Source organism: Pipistrellus hanaki (assembly GCF_964339955.1).
Source record: "Pipistrellus hanaki genome assembly, chromosome: 8".
In the NCBI taxonomy this organism is placed as follows: Eukaryota; Metazoa; Chordata; class Mammalia; order Chiroptera; family Vespertilionidae; genus Pipistrellus; species Pipistrellus hanaki.
In genome coordinates, this window is record NC_140510.1 from 18,030,737 (window position 1) to 18,037,039 (window position 6,303).

The 6,303-nt window shown below is 45.8% G+C and overlaps 1 long non-coding RNA gene across 1 annotated transcript; it reads left to right on the plus strand.

Annotated features, from left to right (window-relative positions):
- Window positions 1-1,182: 1,182 nt before the first annotated feature.
- On the plus strand, window positions 1,183-2,687 carry LOC311626304. Its single transcript, XR_014795665.1, has 3 exons — window positions 1,183-1,314; window positions 1,851-2,087; window positions 2,537-2,687. It is a non-coding gene; the product is annotated as an uncharacterized lncRNA (long non-coding RNA).
- The last annotated feature ends 3,616 nt before the right edge of the window (window positions 2,688-6,303 follow it).

Genomic DNA, 6,303 nt, shown 5'->3' on the forward strand with positions numbered 1-6,303 from the left:
AGCTTGGAATGCTGCGAACTTGAAGATGGAGGAAGAGCTGTATTTGTTTAAGGAGTCCCATGTTGGGCCAGACAGGCTACCAAATTAGGCTCTTCAGAAAAAGGCATTAAAATAGATTCAAGGCATACAGGCTTTCTTTTTCTTTTTTTTTTTTAAATCATTTCCTTCCACCCACATAATATGAGTTCTGTATTAAAAAACAAGTTATAACAGTATAGTCTGAATTCCTCTCATGGCCTACCTATTTATTTCATTATGCCTGGGTTTTAACAGAATGTCATGGGGAAGGGAGCCGGAATAATGAAGCACAAAGAGATGGCAGAAGGCTGCACCTGGTACACCTGGATTTCCACACGTGCCTGCGCCTCCACCCCTGTCCACGGTGGGCCATGTGTGTGAAGCTCTCACTCGGGAACCCTAGCTCAGTGATTGGCAAACTCATTAGTCAACAGAGCCAAATATCAACAGTACAACGATTGAAATTTCTTTTGAGAGCTAAATTTTTTTAAACTTAAACTTCTTCTAATGCCACTTCTTCAAAATAGATTTGCCCAGGCCGTGGTATTTTGTGGAGGAGCCACACTCAAGGGGCCAAAGAGCTGCAGGTGGCTCACGAGCTGCAGTTTGCCAACCACAGCTCTAGCTGAACAGCAGGCATTGCACATTGATGAGAGTTAAAAAAAAATAAAAAATAGGTAGTGTAGTGTTAGCTTCATGTACAGGTTCGAATTGGTATTAAATGCTGATGTAACGCTCTTTGTTGAGGTTACACTGTTGGAGAAAAATAGACCCATATCTTGGGATGTTTTTCCTTTGGAAGGAGATCACTTCCTGCTTTTATATGCAATTGCTCCCAAGCTTGGTTTAAAACTTCTCTTTCCCAGTTCACTACTGAATTTCCCCGGAGCGTGTTGAACACTGGGTGAGGGAATGAGAGGGTGGACAATTAAGCCACCCTCAGACTGGAAGATAGGGAGCGCTGGGAAATCCCAAGGACTCTGCGCTGGCTTTAGCCTCTGAAGTTTGGGACCTGGGCAGACACCATAGAAAAGCTACCTTCATCTCCTGAATTGTTTTGAGTTCCATGGCAACAACAGTCTTAGACACTGGAGAGAGAGAGGGGTGGGGGAGCTGGGAACGGCTGAGACAGAGATAAGTAAGGATGACCAAACAGGCCTGGGATTTTAGACGCGACGCTGAACTTGAGAGAAAAGGAAGCGCGTGGGGAGGAATGTCCTAGACCGCATCTGGAGTGATCTCATGGCAGCCCAAAGGCGTAGAGGGCCTGGCCGCCAGCTGAACGCTACAAAGGCGGTAGGTGGGTGGATACCGTGCAGGGAGGGAGGGAGGGAGGGAGAGAGACCCGCTTCAGCTGTGCGTGTGACTGGCCCGGAGTTCTGGCTCCGGAAAGGAACGCATCTCAACCCACAAAGGCTCCGGCCCAGAGAATGGCCTGGCCCGTAATCCAATGCAGGCCCCGCGGCCACTCCGGAGCTGTAGCCTTTTGTGTCAGCGACAACAATGGAGGGGGAGGAATCAGGCCACAGGCTCGCGGCGCAGACAGACGGGCTGGTGCGGATGTGTCCCGGCCCTGGCGGCAGCGGGTGCCGCTTTGCAGGCCGTTGCCCGGCAACCGGACGCCGCCCGCCGGAGCCCGCGGAGCCGCTTGAAAGGCGCGGCGGCGGTGAAAGGGGGAGCCGCGCGGTTCACAGGCCGGGCTGGGCGAGGAGGAGACAAAGAACAGGGAGCTGGAGCCGGGGCTGCCTGGGACCGGGGGCCACCGAGCGAGCGCGGGAGGGCTTTGGGAACCAGCCCCCCCCCCCCCCCGCCCTTTATTTTTATTTTTGAAGAGCCTGATCTGGTACCCTGTCTGGCCCAACATGGGACTCCTTGAACAAATATAGCTCTTCCTCCATCTTCCAGTTCGCGCCGCGTTCCAAGCCCAGATGTTGGATTAAATGGCCTGGCTATTGTGTAAAAAGTGTAAACAGCCCCGAACAAACGGCAAACACAAACCCCGTTCAAGTGGCCAGCTGAAACTCATTTGGTAGGCAGGAATTTTTTCCCAAAGTAGGACCGTGCACCTGGTGGGTAAACAGAGGCGGATGTGCGTACGTGTTGGGTAAAGGCAGTTCGGTATCCGGATGGCATGGTGAACCATTAACGGAAAAACCGGTGTTATTAAGTGTGTAGGTTAGTTAATAGTAATGCAACAATATTTACCTCTTCGTTTAGCCCAGGATTCTGCACACTTTTTCTGTAAAAGACCAGAAAGTAAAGACTGGTCTTTCCATAGAGCCACCTCTCTGGGGAGGATGTGGCTCTATGTTCTATTGTTACAACCACTCAGCTCTGCCACTATAGGAGTAAAGGTCAACAGACAATAGTAAGGATTGGGCATGGCTGTGTTCCAATAAAACTTTATTTATGAAAGCTGAATTTGGAATTTTATACACTTTTCCTGTGTCATGGAATATTATTCTTCTTTTGACTTTTTCAACCATTTAATAATATAAAAACCCTTCTTTGCTTGCAGGTCCTACTAAGACAGGAGGCAGGCCAGGTTTGGCCTGCAAGCTGCTGCGGCTTGTCATCCCCTGGTGCTGCCATGTGGGCCAGAGTTACATAATGAGAAATTGCTTGGTATACAAGCACTCTCTTTGCAACTTTTCTGTAAACCTAAGATTATTCCACAATAAAAAATCATTTAAAATATTTAAATAGGAAGCTCTTAAGATTAAATGTTTGGAAAGGAATTTGTTGTGAGGAGATGTGTGTGTGTATGTGTGTGTGACATAAAGGAATGTTTTTCTTAGAATTTATTGACATATGGTATTAAGGCCTCCCAAAATGAAACTCTTTGCTATACCACTATATTGGTAACCAAGCCACTAACATAAAACAGCCTGAAAACAAAATAGCATTCCAATAACCCGGAACTCTTTGACCCTGCGAGTTGGGCGAAGAATATTTTCAGCTCCCTCTGAGCCAGGATGGGAGACAAAAGGACAGAGAATCAAACCCATTTTGCACTATTAGGAAACTAGAAAATTCTTGGCCAGCTCAGTTTTAACCGCATACTCACATATGTGCGCACACACCCTTTTTCTTTCCTAATCTGGCTAACTTCTGCACCAAATAGAGCACACTTAAGACTTTGCTTTACAAACCAGGATCTGTATTTCTTTCCTGGTTTTACTGGTTGTATGAACAGATTATTCTCTGTATTTGTCTGAGAGTGGAGCGGCGTGATATTACAAGACTCTCTCCTGGCCTTCCTTCGAATTGAGCTCTAACATATTCTGTCTCAGGCTGAGCACTGCTGATTAAGAATGGATGACCATGCCGAAACCGGTTTGGCTCAGTGGTAGAGCGTCGGTCTGCGGACTGAAAGGTCCCAGGTTTGATTACCGATCAGGGGCATGTATGGTACATTGGTTGCGGGCACATCCCGGGTGGGGGGTGTGCAGGAGGCAGCTGGTCGATGTTTCTTTCTCATCGACGTTTCTAGCTCTCTAGGTCTCTCCCTTCCTCTCTGTAAAAAATCAATAAAATATATTTTAAAAAAAAGAATGGATGACCACACAGCACAGGAGGGCCTTTCCCATAAAGCACACCTGCTTCCTGACTGCCATCCTAGAAGGGTGTGGGATGCTGTATAAAAATCTATTGGGGAAAAAAAGAAGTCTATAGGTAGCTGATTGGCATAACACCAGGCATGATGGGCAGAGAGAAGCTCAGTAATGGGAACTGATGCTGAAAGTGAAGAGGCTTGCAGTAGTGTTTCTTAGCCTGATGTGAAGCAACTGGAGGTTGAGTCCCAGGGATTTTCCATCAACCTATCTTCTAGGTTTTTTTTTTTTTTTTTTCCTGGCCTCACCCTCTCAACTACTCCATGTTGAAACTTTATTTGGCATTTGTTTTTTCAACCAGAGACGTTTCAGGATGCATTTATTCAACAACTTTTTTTTTTTTTTTTTTTTTTTAACATGGGCTTGCCCTGTGCCAGGAATTGGTCCTGGATTGGAGCTGGGGATAGGAAGATAAGTAAAGACAGCTTCTAGCCTTCAGTGTGAAGGGGCTCAGGGTGCAGACAAGGCCAAGTTCTTCAGTGTTGTTGGTGGACAGCAGCATCAGGTCATTAGGAAGCTTTTATTTAAAGACGCAATCTCCTGGGTCTACCCTTATACAAAATCTTTGTATAAGGCAAGAGTATTTTTTAGCAAAGTCCTCAAGTGAATATTATGCTCACTAAACATTTGAAATCCACTGGAAATGTGACTAGATATGAAAATGTTTTAAGTATAATGAAGGTGATATAACTGGTTGTTATAGAAGCACAGAGAAAGGGTGAGGATAGGGTCAAAAGGGAAGTTCCCTAAAAATGACACCTGCGCCTAAATCTTAAGAAAGGGAAACAAGAGTGGGAGTGAGGATGAGGAATAGTGTGCTAAAGGGAATGGGAGCAGGAAGCAGAATCCTGAAGTGTGAAAAGCCACACTTTCGTATGCAGCTGGAGTGTAAGTAGCAAGGGGGAATAAATGTCTAATGGTGGACCACAGGCTAATGCCTGAAAGCAAGTGTGTGTGTGTGTGTGTGTGTGTGTGTGTGGAGAGAGAGAGAGAGAGAGAGAGAGAGAGAGAGAGAGAGAGAGATTGTGGAAAACCCATTTCTAGCAAGGGAATCATTTTTTTTATAGCACTCTGCTTAATTATAAATTCAAGTCCATTCCCCACAAAAAAGTACTGGCTTTTGGTAAAGATTAGGACTTTTCCTTCATATTATATTCCCTCTACCACAGGCACACAGAATGAAAATATGTTCTATGTCAAAGGGTGATAGCAGATAAGGGCTTATCAGTCGTTTGGGCCTCTCTGCCTCCAGACTCAAACATTCCTGGATTGAGAGGTATCTTTCTCTCCATTAGAATAGGGCTGCGAGTCTGTGATGTGTAACCAAAGGAGAGCCTGGGTTATCCTGTGGGGCTTTTAGGAAGGCAGGCAGTGCCTCTGCTTGTGGGGGAATTGTCATGAGGTAGTTATGGGGAAAAAGTCTTCCCGGGACTTCCAACCTTAATTTCTAGCTTGGCCTATCACTGCGCCTTCATCACTATTTCTGTCTTCCAATGTTTCTTTTTCTGGACTTTAGCAAGTGGCCTTGGCATTGTAAGATGTTGATTCTTCTGAAAATGAGGTGATTGAATACCGGGGCTTATCTTGTTTCCCACGGTTCATGTTTCCTTCCAGGTTGATCTGGTTTCTTTTGACTACCCTATTTTAGGAATGGGGCATTTTGCTTGGTCAAGTGCAAGAATTAATGTAGCCAGGGAGCTAATCTACACATACACACACACACACACACACACACACACACACACACTACAAACCTCCTAACAGCTGCAGAGACCATTATCTGTGTTGTTTTTCTTCACCCGCTAGAGAAGAATATCAATTCATCAAAGCAGTTGAGGACACTTGAAAAGTTAGCACTGACCATTTGGCTCCTGGAAGAGAGAAACATTTGTTTTGTGCTAAAAGTGACCCTGGGTGTCTTTCAGCAAGAAGCCATAGATTTAGGTGAAAGCAAAGCCCTATCCTATCTACTTCCACAAAGCAGTGTGAAAAACAAAAAGTCCAGAGTATTTTAACCTAGGCACAACTTAGGCAAGATAATTCTTTTCTGTGGAAGAGCTGTTCTGTGTCTTCCTTTGTGATATTTTGGTTTAAGCCTCATCATTACTTTTTCGTTGTTTGGATCTAATTGCATTAAGTAAGATAGGATGCTTAGCAGCATCTCTGGCCTGATGCCAGTAGCAACACACACTGCCACCCCCGCCCCAGTTGTGATCATCAAACATGTGTTGAGGCATTGCCAGATGTGCCCTGGGAAATAAGATCGGCCCCCGTTGAGAAGCACTGCTCTGGTACAGTCGCTTATCACTTTTAAGAAGTCACGCAGCACCCACAGTGCTTACAGGAGTGAGGGGAGGGCAGGGTGTTCCAGTGGCCGCATAGTTGTGGTTGGCAGCTTTCATGGGCAGATCCAGCTTAAGTGGACACGGAGCACAGCTTCACCTCAAGAATGTGACAGTCACAGCTGCGAGTTGCAGGGCAATTGAAAGAAGCAAATCCTTTTGGATAGGATATCTGTGAGCATAATATGTGGCGTTCATGGTTTTCAGAAGTAGCTTTAGTATTTTTCCTTCTGAGGCTTGGTGCTGCTGTTATCCTCAAGCATATAATTGCAATTCTTCACAGTTCATAGGAGTTGCAGGAGAAACATTTTCTCTCCCTTCCTGCAGTC